Here is an 18,879-nt window from a genome sequence, read left to right on the forward strand (position 1 = left end):
TTGGGCAAGACACTTCATCCTCTTAACTCTCATTCACATACTGCAAACATATTGTGAATGTGTGAATGAAGAGCGCTGTATACAGTATCTTTTACATTTAACTGAGTGTAATTGTATGCTAAATAGTAAAAACGCCTGCACTATGGGGAATGCCAAAAAAAGATAAACCACTCATTCTTCCAGCTGGCAGTCCCGGTTTAGCCTGGTTTGGCCTGGTTTATCCCACTTGCAGATTAGTGCATTAGTACTGGTGTCTATGGGGTATTATTTCTAGTCAGTGGTAATGAAGCACAGCTGTTCCACACATGTACAGCGATAACTCAAATGTAATTAACAAGACAATGTAACCTGGGCACATAGAACGAGCTCTCCGCACTGGCACTGTTCTGCACGCGCTTCAATAGAATCCACTGGAGCTGTATCATATCCTACACAAACTCAATTACGCCATTTTTTTTTAAACATATCAGGAATTGCTATGCACAAGTTAGAAAATTATCTATTGAAGGAAAAAATTCAGTTTTTGGAGAAAGCGCTCGAGCTAATTCAAGATATGAAATTAGGACATGCATATTTTAAATGGATGTAATTGTGTTAAAAGTAAGTGACTATTTTTAGCATTGGCAAAAATAGAGCGTGGTTGGTTGATAGTACTCTTCGGAAAGACTCTGAGCGCCTTGAAGGTAGAAAAAGTGATGTATAAAAATGCTGTTGCTGTGATTTTGTTTTGTTTGTTTAAATGGACAGAATTTCTTTGTATTAATCACAAAGAGAAGATACAAAATTTCCAGAACATCAGTCGTCTTCTGTATTTCAGTTTCAGCTTCCAGTGTACAGATGCCATTTTGAGTACTTTTGACCACTCAACACATGCAATATTTAGTTTTGAATTGTGTCTTTCTATGGCAATGTTGCTAATGTTGCTTTTAATTACTGCAATTAATTAAAATACTGTTTTTTTGGGTTTTTTTTACAAAATTGGAGAGTAAATGTCAGCAATGGTCTCTCCTCCCCTTCTCTCTCCTTCCTCTCACCCTCTTTATACTCCTTTCATTCTTCGTGCCCTCTCTCTCTTCTCGGCATCTCCTCCCCGTCTTCTTCCTCGCTTTCCCGGTTTCCTTCTATCTCCTCCCTCTCAGCCTTACTTTCACAGACTCCCTTCTTTTCTCTCTCTCACCGTCTGTGTCCCTCTACTCTTCTTCCTCCTCTCTCCCCTCTCTCTCCCGCTTCTCTTCCTCTCTCTCCCCTCTTCCTCTCTCTGTCCATCTCTCTCCTCTCTCCATCTCTTTCTCATTTCTCCCCTCCTCTCCCTCTTCCTCTCTCTCCCTCTCTCCTCTCTCTATCTCTTCCTCATCTTCCCTCTCTCTCTCCCTTCCACCCTCTCCCCTCTCTCTATCTCTTCCTCACTCCACCTCCTCTCTCCTCCTCCCTCTCCCCCTCTTCCTCTCTCTGTCCCTCTCCCCACTCTCTCCATCTCTTTCTCATTTCTCTCCTCCTCTCTCTCTCTTCCTCTCTCTCCCTTCCCCCTCTCCCCTCGCTCTATCTCTTCCTCACTCCCCCTCCTCTCTCCTCCTCCCTCTCCCCCCTCTCTTCACTCTATCTCTTCCTCATCTCTCCCTCCTCCTCCTTTCTCTTCCTCTTCTTGCTCTATCTCTTCCTCATCTTCCCTCTCTCTCACTACCTCTCTCCTTGCTCTATCTTTTCCTCACTCCCTCTTCCACTCTCCCCTCGCTCTATCTCTTTCTCACTCCCCCTCCTCTCTCCTCCTCCCTCTTCCCCCCTCTCCTCACTCTATCTTTTCCTCATCTCCCCCCTCCTCTCTCTCTCTCCTCACTCTCTACTCGCTCTATCTCTTCCTCACCCCCCTCTCCTCTCTCCCTCTCCCCACTCTCTCCTGTCTCTACCTCTCCCTCATCTCCCCCCTCTCTCCTGTTTCTATCTCTCCTCTCTCTCTCCCCCCTCTCTCCTGTTTCTATCCCCCCCCCTCTCTCTCCCCTGTTTTCTCTCCCCCCTCTCCCTCTGTCCATCTCTGAAACAAACACACAATACCATGTGTAAATGTCCTCCCTCTCTTCTTTACCTCCTGTTTTGAATGCACTCTCTCTCTCTCACACCACTGCCTCTGTGGTACCAACCCGCTGGGACCCGGCCCATTGTTTATATTTCAAAAGGAATTCCTGGTTTCACTTTCACTTTGAATACAAATGAACAAAGAGTGAAGTGCGTTTGCTAAAAGTGACTTGAAATGATTATTATTATCTTGGGGGTTTTCCACAGCCAAACCTCTGTCAGTAAAAACATGGGGTTTCCGATTATATTCATCAGAAGCAACAGGGAAAAATCAGGGCGGTACAGCGCTTGACCTGGGCCCGCCACGCCCAGCGCTCCTCTGTTGTTAGCTTAACCATGTTTTTCGTTAGCATATACAAAAATGCCTCTGTTGATCCTGCCTTCTGTGCTTTCTAGTTGTTGGTGCGTCACTTCCCCACGCTACCAGTCTCCGCGGCCAGTACCTTCCAGCGCCGGCCGTTATAAAAGTGCCGCACCGCTGCCCGTCGGAGCGTGGCTGGCAGCTAGAGTTTGCTAATGCCCTACCGCTTGTATTTTATTGTAACTGACTCTTTTGATCGGCTTTTGTCATTTATTTTGTACCAGTTTTGAACTCGATAACCCTCCTTTTGTTGTTATTTCGTGTTATTGTACAAGTTTCTAGTTTTATTCTCACTTGTAAACCCTCTCATTTACTTTATAATTTGTACCATCTGGGTTGTGTTACTTCCTTTCGTCCCCAGGAGCAGTTTTTAACGGTAAGTCGTTGCGAAACATCATCAGATTCAGGTAAGTATCAAAGTGAGGTAGACGCAGTACTAAGTTTAGCTCGGTTTACGATGTGGTACCGAGGAGCTGTCTGGAGAGTCTTTAGACGCCACCTGAACGAGAGAGGGCACAGCTGGGCCGGGACCGATGCAGCTCCCACACACCTGTCCTCCGTCAGAGAACAGGTAGAAGAGGAGGAGGAGGAAGAGGAGGAGGAGGAAGAGGAGGAGGAAGACGACACTGGGGAGCGCTGCCGTGAAAGTTTTTATACATTACATCCATACTTATTAACTCAAATAGTGGCATTTTGAGTCAGAATTCTCCCTGGCGTTTCTTCTTTCATTACTCTCTCGCTCTCTTTCCACACCAGCGATGCTTCAGTGCGCGTTCCTCTCCAAAATAATCACTTCAACTCACTTTTAGCAAACGCACTTCGCACTTTGTTCATTTGTATTCAAAGTGAAAGTGAAACCAGGAATTCCTTTTGAAATATAAATATTGAGTCGGGTCCCACCGGGTTGGTACCACAGAGGCAGTGGTGTGAGAGAGAGAGACAGAAGAGAGGAAGAACAGCTCCAAAACATTTATACATGCTGCTGTGTGTTTGTTTCAGAGATGGATGGAGGGAAAGGGGGAAGACGGGAAGAGGGGAAGGCGGAGGAGAGAGAGAGAGTAGAGAGTGAAGGTGATAGAGACGGTTTATTGAAAACTGGAGCTAAAGAAGAGAGGGTAAACAGTGTGTCCTCCAAAACAAAACATTTACACATGATATTGGCTTTGTTTCAGAAAAGGAGGGAGGGAGAGGAGGAGAGAGAGGAAGAAAGAGGAGGGTAGAGAGGAGGGAGAGAGAAAAGGAAGATGGAAAAAGAGAGGTAGAGGGGAAGAAAGATAGGAGAGAGAGAGGAAGAGGCGAGGGAGAGCGGAAGAAAGAGAGAGGAGGGGAGAGGCGGAGAGAGAGTGAAGGGATGTGGAGATGTTTTACATTGAAAGAGGAGTGAGAGGGGAAAAAGAGAGAGGGGGAGGGAGATGGGAAAAGAGAAGGCGAGGGGAAGAAAGAGAGGGAAGGAAGGGGAGAGAGAAAAGAAGAAAGAGAGAACAAAGAAAGAAGGGAGGCTGAGAGGGAGGAGAGAGTGGATGAGGGGAAGAGAGAGGGGTAAGGGAGAGAGGGGTAGAGAGGAGGGGGAGGGAGATGGGAAAAGAGAGGTAGAGGGGAAGAAAGGGTTAGGAGGGATAGAGAGAGGAGGAGGCGAGGGAGAGGGAGAGGGGAAGAAAGAGAGGGGGGGGGAGAGAGGAGTGAGAGGGGAAGAAAGAGAAAGGGGGAGGGAGATGGAAAAAGAGAGGGGAGGGAGCAGGGAAGAAGGGAGAACAAAGAAAGAAGGGAGGCTGTGAAAGTAAGGCTGAGAGGGAGGAAAGAGAGAAAAACGGGGGAAAGAGAGGAAGGAGAAAGGGAGGAGAGGGTGCAAAGAATGGAGGGAGTAGAAAAAGGAAAGAGAAGGGGAACATGGAGAAGAGAAGAAAGGAGGGAGACAGAGGTAGAGAAAGAGACAGTATGTTCAAAACAGGACGTAAAGCGAGAGAAAGAGAGAGAGAAGGAAGTGGGAGGGAGGAGAGGGGAAGAAAGAGAAGGAGTATGGGAGAGAAAGGGAGAAGGGAAGAATGAGAAAGGAGGGAGAGGGGAAGAAAGAAAGGGGGGAGACAGAGGAGGGGAGAGGGAGGGAGAGGGGAAGAAAAAGAGGACAAGGAAGGAAGAGAGGCTGTGAAAGTAAGGCTGAGAGGGAGGAGAGAGAGGGAAATGGGGAAACAGGAAGGAGAAAGGGAGGAGAGGGCGAGAAGAGAGAGAGGGAGCAAAGAATGGAAGAAGTGGAAAAAGGAAAGGGTGAGAGGAAGGAGAGAGAAGGGGGAACAGGGAGGAGAGAAGAAAGGAGGGAGGTAGAGGAAAAGAAAAAGATGGTACATTCAAAACGGGAGCAAAAGAAGAGAGGGTAAACAGTATGCTCTCCAAAATGTAACACGCTATAGGTTTTGTTTCAGAGATGGAGGAAGAAGGAGAGAGGGAAGGAAGGGAGGAGGGAGAGGGGGCAAGATTCATCGGGTGAGGAGGGGAAGGAAGAGGGAACAAGGAAAGGAGGGAGGCTGTGAAAGTAAAGCGACACTGGGAGAGAGGAGAGAGAGGGAAACGAGGAAAGAGAGAGCAGAGAGAAGGGGAAGGAGGAAGGGAGGAGAGGGCAAGAGGAATGGAGGGAGTGGAAAAAAAGGGTGAGAGGAAGGAGAGAGAAGAAGGGACAGGGAGGAGAGATGAAAGGACAGAGGGAGAGGAGGAAACCGAGAGGACAATGGGAGAGAAACAGGAAAGAGAGAGTAGAGAGAGGAAAGGAGGGAAATATAGAGGAGAGAAAAAGGATAAAGAGAAGAGAGATGGGTGAGAGAAATAGAGGAGAAGAAAAGGAGGACACAGGCAGAGAGGGAGAAAGAGGAGAGTTAGGGAAAGTATATCTCGTCTTCTTCTTTTAAATGATAGTACAATTTGATGACAGTAGCCACACATTGACATGAATGTTAAGGACAGAGGTTAAGCTCACTGCATGTTAATGACTTAACCCAGATAGAGCTTTATATTTGATCTTACACTGAACATACACTGGGATTAGATGAAAATGTATATATTCTGTTTGTACTATAGCAGGATTACCTTGTGGGAATGTAGATTAAGATTAAAGGTGCTATAATACACAAAATTGCCTCTTGTGACCTTTAAACCATGTTATATAATGTTGTTGCCAGAATATAGCATAATGTGGGACATTTCAAGTCAATTTGTCCTCTGCATTTGACCCATCCTTCAAAACCACTGGGTCAACCTGTCATCACCAGTGCATGTTTTAGTTTGATTAAGGAAACCAGAGTACATACAACGAGAAAAACTAACCTAAGTAACAAGCAGAACATGCAAACTCCACAAAGCTGCACGATGTAACTTTTCTGGTTGCTTGTCTCCATGGAGATTCTATTGCTTTGCCTGAATAGAATGTTACACAAAATGCATTAACTTACACTAATAGTGAAAAGTTTGGACACACCATCTCACGTTCTTTTTTTTTTTTTTTTTTTTACTTCTTTCTGCATTTTACACATACACACATAAAAGACATTAAATATATGAAGTAAGTTTTATGGAATTATGTAGTGAAGAAAAAAGTTTAATAACTACTAAATATATATTAAAAAAAAAAAAAGTTTTGTATTGCAGTCCTCAAACTACACTGCCTGGGCAAAAAAAACAAAAACCAAAAACCTGACCATCTGCAGGAGGCTCGTGTCCATTTGCTTAGTTAAATCCAGGTGGCGACTTTTTTTTTGGCCGGGCAGTGTAGCATCGAAACTTATTTGAGCAGGTATCGAGACTAAAAAAGTCACATCTTGGAATATGCCCGTGCCATCAGGGAAATGAACCTTTCTTGAATAACTTTAGAATGATCTTGAGCTTTTATAAGACACATAGACTAGTATACACCAATGGACTACTATGGAACCTACTGGAAGACTAAGGAATTACACAGATATAAGACACATGGGAATATAAAAGAAAGTACTATGATTTAATGTTGAAAATCACATTCTATTGTCTAAAGAAAGTGTTTTTTTAATCATCATCGTGGTATCGGAATCGTAATTGCATATAGAGTCTATTCCTTAGTATCAAAATCGAGTTTGAAATGTTAGTATCGTGGCAGCACTTCTTCTGGGGGTCCGCACTTACAATCCAACAGCTCCTAATGCTTTTCCTGACAAGTTTGCTGACATTCCCCGCATGCAGGTTAATTATGTAAGCCATATTTGAAGATTTATGCATTGTCACACATCTGCTTGTGTATTTGCATGCCTGAGGTTGTAATTTTGCTCCACGCGCCGGGATCAGACTCCAAACAAATGTATTTTTGTGCGGTGCTTTTCCATTGCTCAGATCTTTGCCGGAGGTGACGGTGCATTCTGGGACTTTCTATTCCAAAGCACAGTCTTGGCAGCGCTACTTCTCACTGTCAAGCAAAAATAATCTACGTGTTTTTGTAAAGATGAGTTGCAATGCCCAAGGAAGAACTAAATCTGGTTAAAATTAAGAAGCAATATCAATGTATATATGGAAAAGATATTGATCACATGAGCAGGAATTTGCTAAATAGATTTTCCCCCATTTTTTTCATTGTAAAGTCCAATCTTAAAGGTACATCATGTAACTTGTCTTGCTGTTAAAGGTGAACTATGTAATATTTATGTCCACCACCTACTTTTCTCCATAGAGATGTTATTGCGTAGCCTGGAATGTTCCACGCTACGGCATTAAACTTATCTGCAGGACCATCTCTCCCTGATCCTTTCATTTTCTACCTTTTACAAATGAAAAACGTATATAAAATTTGCCTTAGCTTTGGCCTGGAGTGAGGGAAAGAGGGGGAGAGGGGAAGAAAGAGAGGGAAGGAGAGAGAGAGGGGAGAGAGGAGTGAGAGGGGAGAGGGGAAGAAAGGGAGATTGGAAAAGGGAGAGAATGGGGAAGAAAGAAAGAGGGGGAGATAGAGAGAAGGGAGAGGGGAAGAAAGAGAGGGAAGGAGAGAGAGGATCGAGAAGAGAGGAAAGAGAGAAAGAAAGAAGGGAGGCTGTGAAAGAGACAGTATATTGAAAACAGGAGCTAAAGTGAGAGAGGGAGGGGGGGAGAGTATTACGAGAGAGTGAAAGAAGGAAGGGAAAGGGTAGAGAGGAGAATAAAGAGAGGAATGGGAATAGGAGGGAGAGGGAGGGGGAAAAGAGGAGGGAGGGAGATGGGAAAAGAGAGGTAGAGGGGAAGAAAGGGATAGGAGAGAGAGGGAGAGAGGAAACAAGGGAGAGGGCAAGAAAGAGATTAGGGGAGAGAGGGAGAAGGGAGAGAGGAAAACAGGGGGAAAGAGAGGAGAGGATGACAAGAGAGAGAGGGTGCAAAGAATGGAAGAAGTGGAAAAAGGAAAGGGTGAGAGGAAGGAGGTCTTAGCCATGACCCATAGACTGTAGAAAGAAGTCGACTAAGTGAGTGTAAAGCAGCGTTCGGCTCCGGTCAGATGAAGCTCCTCGAGGTTAGCGGTTACGGGATGAATTTGGAGCAGTTCCATATTTGGACTTCCACCTCCGAGTATCATAGCAAACAAAGAGCCAATGCAGAGCTGAAGCATAAGCTGTTGAAGGTAACGCCCCTTTCCGCCCACACTCCTCGTGCTGTCACTCAAACCTGTTCCTAACGCTAGTGGGAGCAACCTCGAAGAAAGAAGACGCCTCATTAGTATGTTATTAACGTTCATATCTTCTAAAAACACCAGGATCCTTTAGCGTGGATTAATACAAACATTTTCAGACCCAAATGACAAGTCTGACAGCAGCAGTTAGGGAGAGAGGAGCGACAGTTTTTCAATAGAAAGTGAATTGGAGCCAGAGTCAATGGAGCTGGAAGCGCGCCCATGCTCAATTCCTATTTGGAACGCGGCAGCTAGCAGGTTAGCTATGTCAAATTATACTTACAGTCTATGGCATGTGTGCTGTGTGCAATTTTCTTCTACATTTCTGAGCAATAAAACATGTGCAACTGAATAAATGTAAAATATATGAGTTTACTTTCATAGTATGGAACATTTCAGGTAACACGGTGGGTGTGTACTCAAGGAAACAACATTCAAACTTCCAGATTTCAGGCTGGTTGACAATCCATTGTTTATGTTCTTGGCAGCATAACTTCTCACCGTTACAAAAGATAAACCACTGTCATTTTTTGCGATGAGACAGAAATACATTAGACACTTTGAAGCCCTGTGTTTGAGCGCTGTGCAGTTTTCTTATGGACTATTCAGAGTGAGGGCCCGAGACACAGACACACAGCTGTGAGAAACAGCCACGTGTCTCTATGTGAAACCCGCTGTGTTTACTATGAAAGATTTATGCTCAAATAAACAATAAGAAACATGGACTCCAGCAACGACATGTCTACAGAGAGGGAAAAGACATTTGTGGATTGTGCTGGTACTGCGCTCTATAAGGAGGTGAGAACATTTTTGCACCGTACTTGTTTATTTATGTATTTTGGTTTGTATTTTATGGACTGAAATGTACTGTGCAGATGGACTGGTAAACACTGTGGGGTTACATTTTTAAGTAACATAGTACTTATTTAGATAGTGTTGGGATGAATACTTTGGAAGCGTGTTTTCTTACAGAATACTGAATACCTGCATTAAAATGTTGTTTGTAACTTATTCTGTTACATGGATTAGTCAGAGTACTGCATTCTGAATACTTGGAATACTTTCATGCATTAAATTATAGTGTAAAAACATGATGCCTTTCTTTGAATTTAGGAAAATAGCCACCAAATAAAAAACTAAGTGTCCTGTAGTGTACTGTCATTTGAGCCATTTGTTGTTTAGCTCTATTTAAATGTCTAAAACATAAACTATATATAATTCATTTTGAACAATATTATGAATAAAGTAATCCCAAAGTTATGTTACTAAATTACTTTTTTTTTTGGCAGTAAGTAGCAGTGGTTTGGGAAACTCTATTGAAATTTGTAAAGCAACAATTGGTAATGACAAATATTCCTAATAAAATATAATTATTACATCAGTTTATTTATTTATTTATTTTATTTATTTTATTTATTTATTTATTTTAATTAGGACAGTGCATATTAATCAACATGTCAACAAACAGCATCAGTGTAAATATGCCGGAATTAGCACAATAGCTACTTTACACCCGTTGTCCTAGTTACATCATTACATCTGTTGCTGTGAACAGGAACTGTCCATGTAGACACTGTCAATCCTTAATAATTGTAATTAAAGTTAATTAGCCACTTAGTTAACAGTTAAGCATAAATCAAAGTTCATGGTAATATAAGGGCCTCCCCAATGCCCTTGGAGTAAAGTGACGGACAGAGTTTGTTACTGGTCTATTTGCTTGTTTGTTTGCTTGTTGAGGAGGGAGATTGAAGGGGGAACATGGACAGCTTGAAGTAATTACACTTGCATCTGTTGGCTGTGTAGCGCCTTCCAGACGGTAACAATTCATATTCTGAAAATAGAACATGAGATGGGTCACTCAGGATCTTGTTGGCCTGACTGACCATAACTTCCTCATACAGGGACTGAAGAGGCTTTTGGACAGGTTTCTCTGCCAACTTTAGAGCTGTAGTTACAAGCCTGAGCATTCTGGCTTTGCACTGGGCTGTAAAGGAGCAGTACCAAGATGCTATGTCGTATCTCACAATGCTGCTAGGACGGGTAGGGAGTGGAGATGGGTCCCTGGGTGCTGCGCTGCTCACTGCTCCCAAGGAGATGCCCTGGCAACCTTGAAGGATGGTTCAAATGCAGAGGACAGATTTAATAATAAAGCGTACCATAACCTTATATGCCATTTTTGTTTATCTCTAATAGAAATGACATATGACATATGACTGAACCCTTATTTTTGAGCACCCAATCAATACTCTCAGGATATGTTTGGCTGTGTCTTCGTCCATTTGCGTTTTAATTCCGGCAGACTTTACTTATTATTAATCCTAATAAATTTCAAGGTTTTCTGAAGCTATTTAGAATCTCTTCAAACAAACTACTGATGCATGGAAAATAAAGTAATAAAAATCCTACCCCATTTGGAAATGCATCAGCGTTTTAGAGGGCGGGACAGCGTCAGTGCAAAATTATTGCAGAGGGCACAAAAATCATGGCTGCTACACTTCAAAATGTTAACTTTGCTCTGATGTTGGCAAAAGTTGAGCGATAGCTTGAAAAAATTTAAAGTTGTATGGACTTTAAAAACAAGGAGGAGCTTCATGGGTTAACATATTGACAAATCCCAATAAGAGGTAATAATCCTACACAAATGAACAAAATATAACAGTAGACAACGAGACAACATAATAAAATGTCTACAGTGTCATAGCAGGGCCTTATACATACAGTTAATAGGCTTAAACATGTAATGGTGGCACATACAAGAGGCATGTCCGCATTAGTGTTTGATTTGTTGAGGTGGATTTGTACAGTAGTGCGCTCAGAGGAGGACCCAGCAGGATCCTGGCACTGTGGACAGAGGCGCTGGGAAGCTAATGTTAGCAAGAGCTGGCAACGTCGTCCACTAAGACACACTGCCAACAGAAACTAGGAACATCTGTGCAGCCAAAGGGGACACATCCAAAAGAACCGGAGATATATGTGAGCCTGGAACACAAACAGGAAAATATTTTGTCAAAGTATATGTACAATGTATACTACTTAAGAAAATATTTGGCTTTGAAGATGCAGGAAGAAGACCAGTCAGAAGTCCTTTTAGGTGAGTACAAGCAAATGTGCTGATTCAAGTGGATTATATAGATATATATCAGTTTTTGGCACCAGGCGATATCCGTCTACTCCATGGTAAGAACAGTGACAGCACTGCATCCATCCAAGTGCTGTCATCTCAGCGTGCGTTTGGTAAATGGGTCATTTTGGTTTATCTAACGCGACAGTTTATCCTACGTTGTTGTAGTTGTGTACAAAGGGCATGTCTCAGTTTTAAGTCCGAAACTTTGTGTTCAAACTGCACAGGACCAGACTTTGGTCCGGACCGAGACCTCCATTTGTTCCCGGACCAAAGGACCAGTTGTTTGGTCCAGACCACAGTCTGAGGGAGCATTCACACCTGCAGTTTGGACCAAAACAAAGAGGAAAGTCTGAAAGTCCGGATCAAAGGTTGGACTTATTGTTAAAATAAGAGTGAAAACACACTGATTTTAACAATAAAAGAAAAGTTGTTGGTCTGCCACTTGTTTGTCTTCATAGAGGTGTTAGTGTATAGAGACCATGCAGATGACATCACACACTTTAGAACTTAGTGAGTGGCAAAGGTGTCTGATGTCAATGCATGGTGACATTTTCTTCTGTAAAAGCTTAAAACATTAAATCTAAAATGTGAAAGAGCTGCTATAGTTTCATAATAAATTTAAAAGTGTACAACTCTGAGTAATATTTAGTTTATACCTGACATTTAAAACAAGAAACTCAAGTAAACAATAGAAATCCAATTAACAGTTAAAGCTAAACAACAGGGGCACTGCAGACTACAGGCACATTTATCACTGATACAAACTTTGGATCACACAGCTGAACTGAACCTTTCTCTCATTAAATAACATGTTTCTGAGTCATGTGTTGAGGTATATAATTATTGTGGGGTGAAAACAACAGCTCTGTGGACAAAAATGTGGCAACAAAAATCAAAGAAACACATTTTGTTTGTTGTGCTGCCCATAGTTCTGCCTCAGTGCCACTCGGAATATTGAGGGGCATTTTTCACATAAAATGATGTCACTGTATAACCTCTTTGCTTGGAATGTTCAACATGGAGACAAGGAAATGGTCCCAAAAATCAAAGAAATGCATGGATGATAGATTTAATGCTACACTGTGGAACATTCCAAGCAAATCAATAAATCCCCCCCCCCCTCCCCACCAGAAAAAGTTATTATTATGACATCATGCAATTGCTATATTTAAATTTGATTTAATTGATTTCATTGACCACCTTGATTTCAAGTGGTTTTCAACAATTTGAAGGTAGTAGGCAAACATATACCTGATTTAATTACTTTTTTAATTAGTGTGAATGAAAAGTCTTAAAATAAAAGCAAACAAATTAAAATAATCACCAAATGAACATGTTTGGAGCACTAATTTTCCCATTTAAGCATCATGCCCTACCCCTAAGAGCTGTACCTTTAACATGTTCCTCACACATTGCCCATGACATACCAGAGCTGACACATGGACTCACCTCCCTTATCCACCGCAGCATGTTAAATGGATCGTGCCTGGTTTGGTTTGTCAGCTGTGAAGAGGCATGCAGTCGATAACATGAGAGCAGTATCCACCTGATTAGTCCTGTAATGTGAGTGTTAAAGTGTACTAAAGGAGGTCAGACCAGCACCTGTGCACATACACTACCAGTCAAAAGTATGGACACACCTCATTCAGTGTTTTTAGTTTATATATAATATATGATGTAAGATATATGGAGTTCATTTACAAAAACAGATGCCAAGTGCCATTTGAAAAAAGTCCATCCATCCATTTTCTTCCACTTATCCAGTGCCGGGGCGTGAGGGCAGCAGTCTAAGCAGGGACCCCAGACTTACCTCACCCCAGAAATGTCCTCCAGCTCCTCCGGTGGGATCCCAAGGTGTCCCCAGGCAAGCTGAGAGACCTAGACCTTAAGTCTCTAAGGGAGCGCCCAGCCACCCTGCGGAGGAAACCCATTTTGGCCGCTTGTATCCGTGATCTTGTCCTTTCGGTCATTACCCAGAGCTCATGACCATAGGTGAGGGGAGGAACGTAGACTGACCTGTAAATCAAGACTCAGTTCCTTCTTTACCACAACAGTCCAATGCAGCGATCGCACCACTGGCACTTGAATCTTATTCTATCCTTTCTGGATAAAATCCACAATATATTCTTGTCATTCATAAAATTTCTAGAAAATGGTAGCAAGAAAAAAAAAAAAAAACAACAACTTTTGGGCGATTTTTCAAAAATGGAGGTATCTGTTTTGAACTCTTCATTTTCAGATTTTCAGGCCACCCTTTGCTTTGTCAAAAAATATTTAGTAGTTATGTAACTTTTTTTCTTTACTAGATAATCCATATATCTTGCATCACACAGTATATTTTGAATATATATTTGTGTTTTGTATGGATAAAATGTAGAAAGTAGTAAACATAAAGAGAAGGAAAAAAAAAAAAACTTTGAATAAGATGGTGTGTCCAAACTTTTAGTGTATATATAATCTATGGGAGTCATTCTTTGAATTTCCAACATGTTATAACATTGTTCTCTCATCAAAAACATACCTACGCTTGTTTATAATCATCTTGCTATGAGAATCAGAAATCACTCTGTTTCAATTTTCGCTGGATTGTTACATCATAGGTAGACATTCTAGTTTTTAAGTACATAAATCATTGCACTTTCGAGCATGTGCGCAGCTTTGAAATCGCTTCTTCTAAAGGCAAAGTGAAGCAGAGTGGACCCTCACTGCACAGTCAACACACTCTCATCCAAAAAGGCAACAAACAACCATATGAGAGTCTTTCCTTTATGTTTGCGATAAGTGTTTTGGATTAGATGCAGACTGCAAAAAAGTATATATTTTTTTTGATGGAGCTCAACAGTGACTGCCCACTCTGGTTCAGGAAGGACATTTTTCATTCATTTTTCCTATAGGCATTTCAAAAAAGTTCAAAGGCATCGCGGAGGCTAACCAGCTACGTGGTGACTACTATCCATCACATTGTTGTTTTAAGTCCAAAAAGCACATTTAAAACGCAATATTCAGCTAAATGTTTTAATAACTTGGTGGTTTATAAAGTTTCAGAGATAGATTTTAAATAAAATTATAGATTTTGTGGTCATTAGTTACCACGGAGCTGATTAACCCTAAGCAAGCATTCAAACTTGGAAAAGATGAATGAGAAATTTACTTCTGGAACCGGGGATTGGTGGTCACTGTTGAGCTCCATTTACTTTCTATGGGACTAACAAAATGTAAGCCAGGTACCCCAGGGTTTTAAAGGTCTTTTTCTTATTTTTGTTGCAATATTCCACAGTTTCTAAGTTCAGCAGTGTGTGTTGGTGACAGATCACTTTCCTTTTTCTTTATTCTCTTTTTCCATTGTGATTTTGGTCACTAGCATGGACAAGCATTTACGTAAAGATTAAAATGGGTCAATCATCATGGGAAATAAATGCTTAAGTAAAGTATCATAGTGTGAACCCTAGACCAAATCAACATCTATATTTCTATATAATAAGAGTCACAAAATGTATTTACTACTTCCAAAATGAGACTGCTGTGTGCTGTCTAATTACAAAGTGTTTTATTGTCCAAGAATCAGGAACTGCATTGTTAGCATGCTAGTTATTGTTAGCATTATACCGCGATGGCAAAATTCCACTCTGGCCTTGGAGTTGGAAATCACAGTGAATTATTAGGAATGTGTTAGGAAAGTGAGGAATAACATTGGACCGCTTCAAATGAACTACTTCTGTTTTTCGTGTTTTTAAGATGGGACAAATCTGGTGCTGCGCCTTTAAGTATCTACTCACTTTCTTTAAGTTGCCTCAAACCTTCCCTCTCTTGGCTTATTCCACCCCTCGCTGGGCTGGTGTCGCGGGTACGTGCAGCCTCTCTGTGCCTGCATATCTCTGCACACTCAGGGGTAAAAATACTTGAGAAAGCTAAAGATGAGCTCCGCTAGTCTCCTGTGTCGATAAAGGTTTAGATTTGTGCTTTCTGTTTCTCCAATGACCGTGTGGTGATCAATACAGAAAGATTTACTCATCAGTTTTGGTTCGCATTTGGATTGTAGTTGGTAGATATCGATAGCTAACAAAATGTACGTGTAATACTAATCGTGTAACCGTATATGTGGAATATTACACAGTATAGCATTATTGGTCTTGTTCCATTTACATTTGCATTGTTATTGTTCAAAAACACCTTTGAAACATTTGCCGTTCAAGTATTTAAAGCTACATTATGTAACGATTCTGTAACTAGCTCCTTATCTCCATGGTGATGTGATTGCTTTGCCTGAAATGTTTTGCAATATGGCATTAAACCTTATCTATCTCCATGGAAACAAGCATGTTCAAGATATTTTTTAGCAACAAAAACAAAGTAAATATAGGTTTAATATACCGTGGAACATTCCAGATAAAGCAATACTATCTCCATGGATACAAGCAGATGATGAAGCCCGACTAGAAAAGTTTTTGTAATTGAGCAAAATTGGTCTTACCTCAGTATGGATATATTGGATAAGCAGCTCTTGACGTCCAAATAAGCCCTCATCAAATCAGAAAGCATTTTGTTGTCCAAAATCCGGCAGTGCGAGTTAGCATGCTAGTTATTGTTAGCTTTACCGTTATGACAAAACTCCACTCTGGTCTCTGAGAGTTAAGAAAAACTCGTGTAAACTCATTGTGGAGCATAATTAGGATGATCAGAATGCATATGGTGAGGAATAATTTAATTCAATTTATTTTTGTAAATCCCAAAATCACAACTGCAGCTGCCTTTTAGGATAAAATCATTGATTTAACCAACAGAAAGTTAGATTATCCAAAAGTGAAACAGACATTGGTCAATAATATTAATAGAAAATGCACAAATGGAGAACTGTCCCAGAACATCCCTTGTCCTTAGACCCGCCTTCTGCAGCAACAACAACACACCAAACCAGGACTAAACCAGGACTAAACCAGGACTAAACCAGGATTAAACCAGGACTAAACCAGGATTAAACCAGCACTAAACCATTACTAAACCAGGAGTAAACCAGGGCTAAACCAGGACTAAACCAGCACTAAACCAGAATTAAACCAGGATTAAACCAGGACTAAACCAGGACTAAACCAGGATTAAACCAGGACTAAACCAGGATTAAACCAGGACTAAACCAGGATTAAACCAGCACTAAACCATTACTAAACCAGGAGTAAACCAGGGCTAAACCAGGACTAAACCAGGATTAAACCAGGACTAAACCAGGATTAATCGAGGACGGACAGGCTGCAGATGTGTCCAGGATTGACGTACATCCATTTGCAGATAAAGTTCAAATCTGCAGGACCAGAGCCCACTCAAAACTAAGCGAGAGAGGGGGCTCATTCTCAATCGGTAAGGGGTCATCCAGCCAGGTGAGCGAAGAGAGGATCCGGGTCCGTAGAATAGGATCAGGGAATAGTAGGGGCATCTAGGGTTCAGTCATCATCAGGCGGTCAGAGAGACGGCATCTGAAACAGTTGCCCTGCTCAGAGGGGAGTGGGACAGGGAACATCTTGTGAATAGCAATGAACAGACTACAGATAAACTCTACAGATAAAGAGTGAATGTTGTTTATAGGGAAAGTAGGAGGAAACGGAGGATAGTGCCCAAGTTACCAGCGTAGTTGCTAAGGGAAGCTGCCTTAGGACAAAGGATTAACTTTGGACAACTGCCATTTAAAATTAACTAATGCTGCTTTTCACATTTTTAAGACACTAAAAATCAGGTGCCTTGGGGTCCCACTGGAGGAGCTGGAGGAAGTGTCTGGGGTTAGGGAAGTCTGGAAGTCCCTGATTAGACTGCTGCCCTCACGACCCGTCCCCAGATAAGCGGAAGAAAATGGATGGAAATTTAACTTACTTCAACCCAAACCTGATTTATTTGTCTTCCAAATCCCAACCTCTTCCCCATAACTTCTCTAACTTCCTGCATTTCTTTGACTGACGTCTCATTAAACCCTCCGCTGGTGGTCTGATGTGTACCTGTGCGGCCTTGTTGATGTTAGCTCTATTAGCACGTGGACCGCTATTATGTAGAAGCCTGTTTGATTAATGCGTTACCACCCAGCGCTGTAGTGTTCCAGGGGACTACGGCCCGGTAAAGTAAGGCAATGCAAATCTCTAAGTCCTCCATTTGTAAAGCCGCCGGAAAGGTGCAAATTAGGGGCCTGTGGTTTAAGAGAATCAACAGCGACGAAGCTATCAACAGTTAATTCTCGAGACCGCATTGTCTTAGCCGTGAAGTGTGAAGTCTAGAGTCGTATGCGCTGTTGGTTTGTACAGGGGTAAAGCTACTGCTAGTCATTAGAAATCACTACATAATCCCAGGTAGAGCCTAATTGGTCCGTTGTGATTGGGGATTAGGAGTACTGTAGCCGGAATAGCGTTATATACACATTGCCAGTTCCCCAAGAGTGGTCAGAAATCCGGCAAGCTAAAGCGTAGAGATGTAAGCTCGCAATGTCAATGAGTCTTACAACAGAGAGAAGCAACAGAGATGTTTTCCAAAGGGATGGAAAAAATAGCTGATTTTTCAACTGTATGTGGTTTTTACAAAGGATTTTCAGGTGAAAAGTGAGCGGCAGGCGAGCTGAATTGGCAAACAGCGGTGTTTTCACAATGAAGATCGGCAAAATTGGCTCCAGTAAACATGTTTCAAAGATTTTTTTTTTGTTTAACTTTTTAATTTTTTACACATTGTTGGGGATAGAGAAGCAAGAAATTCTGCTCAATATCCCTGGAAATGTGTGTAAAAATGTGCTAATCTGAATGTAACTTTTTTGGTAACTTTTTTTGGGGAAAGGTCCATACTTCCTTGTCTCCATGGACATGTTATCACTGTGCATTAAATGTTACACAGTATGGCATTAAATGTACCTTCCTGTTTAGTCAATTACAGGTGTTTTTTTGTTTTTTGTTTTGTCTGTGTAGACCCTCAGTCGTCCAGGTCTGATCCATAGCAAAAGCCGAAGTTTAAATCTGTCAACTGGACAAATTGTTGTAGGAGTGAAGACGTTTCGCTGCTGATCCAAGCTGCTTCTTCAATTCTTTTTTATTTTATTTTTTTTTTTTTTTTAGTGCTAAAAACGCAATGCCTTCTAAAAACATTGCATTCTGACTGTGAGCTAGCTGCCTCTCCCCAGACCTGGTAGGTAACTTGGCTTTGAGGCCTCACTGCTCTGTTTCATTCTATTCAAAGCAATACGATTACCATGGAGACTACTGGCAACCGACCCTCCTTCAGAAAAGCTACATAGTGCACTTTTATTTAACTAGACCAGATTATGCACACGATTGGCCATAAAGGAAACTGATCCTCACCTTACTTTGCTAACTTGTCAAAACACTCAGACCGTATATCTTACACCCATTTCAACCTTCTACAGATACGCATGAGCAGTTTCTTGAAAGTCGTGGAATCTCCCGCATACAGATTTTTACCACATTTGGAAAGTCTTGACCGTGATATCTACAAAATCTCAGTCACTTGTTAAGACTAGCCCGTTTGACAGTGAGACATTTTATCCATATAACCCTCCGTTCGATTGGCTGTCTGGCAGATTTCTCTGAGTGTAGTGGACTTAACAGCAGAGTTTAAAGGGGAGAAGAGGATCTGAACGTGTGTGAAAGCTGCTGTGGACCTCTGTAATGAAGAAAGTGGAGACCCAAGTCTTGTTAGCCAGGC

Source organism: Periophthalmus magnuspinnatus, chromosome 20 (genome assembly GCF_009829125.3).
Source record: "Periophthalmus magnuspinnatus isolate fPerMag1 chromosome 20, fPerMag1.2.pri, whole genome shotgun sequence".
Taxonomy (NCBI): Eukaryota; Metazoa; Chordata; class Actinopteri; order Gobiiformes; family Gobiidae; genus Periophthalmus; species Periophthalmus magnuspinnatus.